This window comes from Sinocyclocheilus grahami, unplaced genomic scaffold (assembly GCF_001515645.1).
Source record: "Sinocyclocheilus grahami isolate Dianchi unplaced genomic scaffold, SAMN03320097.WGS_v1.1 scaffold12994.1, whole genome shotgun sequence".
Lineage (NCBI taxonomy): Eukaryota > Metazoa > Chordata > Actinopteri > Cypriniformes > Cyprinidae > Sinocyclocheilus > Sinocyclocheilus grahami.
The window spans coordinates 1-682 of record NW_015514705.1 but is presented as its reverse complement, the minus strand read 5'-3'; positions in this window follow the sequence as shown (position 1 = coordinate 682).

The following is a 682-nucleotide window of genomic DNA, read 5'->3' as shown; positions in this document are numbered from 1 at the left end:
ATGGTGTAGTTCTGTAGTTTAACTTCTGTCTATTGTATTTGTATGCTTCATTATTCATAAAAGTTGTGTTCATTTGTGAAGATTATCATGAATAACCAAACATGAAGAATCAAACTTTTTTTGGTCACAGAGCTTATTTTCTGCAATAATCCAAAAACCAATTGTAAAACTCTGTTGGGTTGTTGTCAAGAGAACCATGGTAATGCTCACTTCCTGATTGGTCTACAAAAATACATAATCACGGCAGCACTCGAATGGATGGAAAACAAGTAAAGATCTGACCGTAGATGCAGAAAGAGCAGCCTTTCGGGAAGTCGGACACAAGCAGTGCCCAGCAGAAATGTGGACCACTGCTCCTTTTCCCCTGTCCACCATTTTGGGCAGTGCCAGACGGGTGACAAGAGTGGCAGCTACTATATTTCTATTGATAGTGTCCCACACTACAGATTCAGAGAGGTCCATAAAGCCTTGAGAGAGGTCCAGAGACCCATCCATACTGTTAACAATGAATCCAATATCTTTACCGCTGATGGCATCTTTAATAGGTTTGCAGGCTGAGGGGCCCTGACTGAAATCAGCTTCAATTAAAATGGCCTCTACCCCATAAGTGTCTGAAATGGCTTTGGCAGTGTCAGCTAAGTTACTGATGTCACTGCTGATCAGAATCACACAGATGCCATGC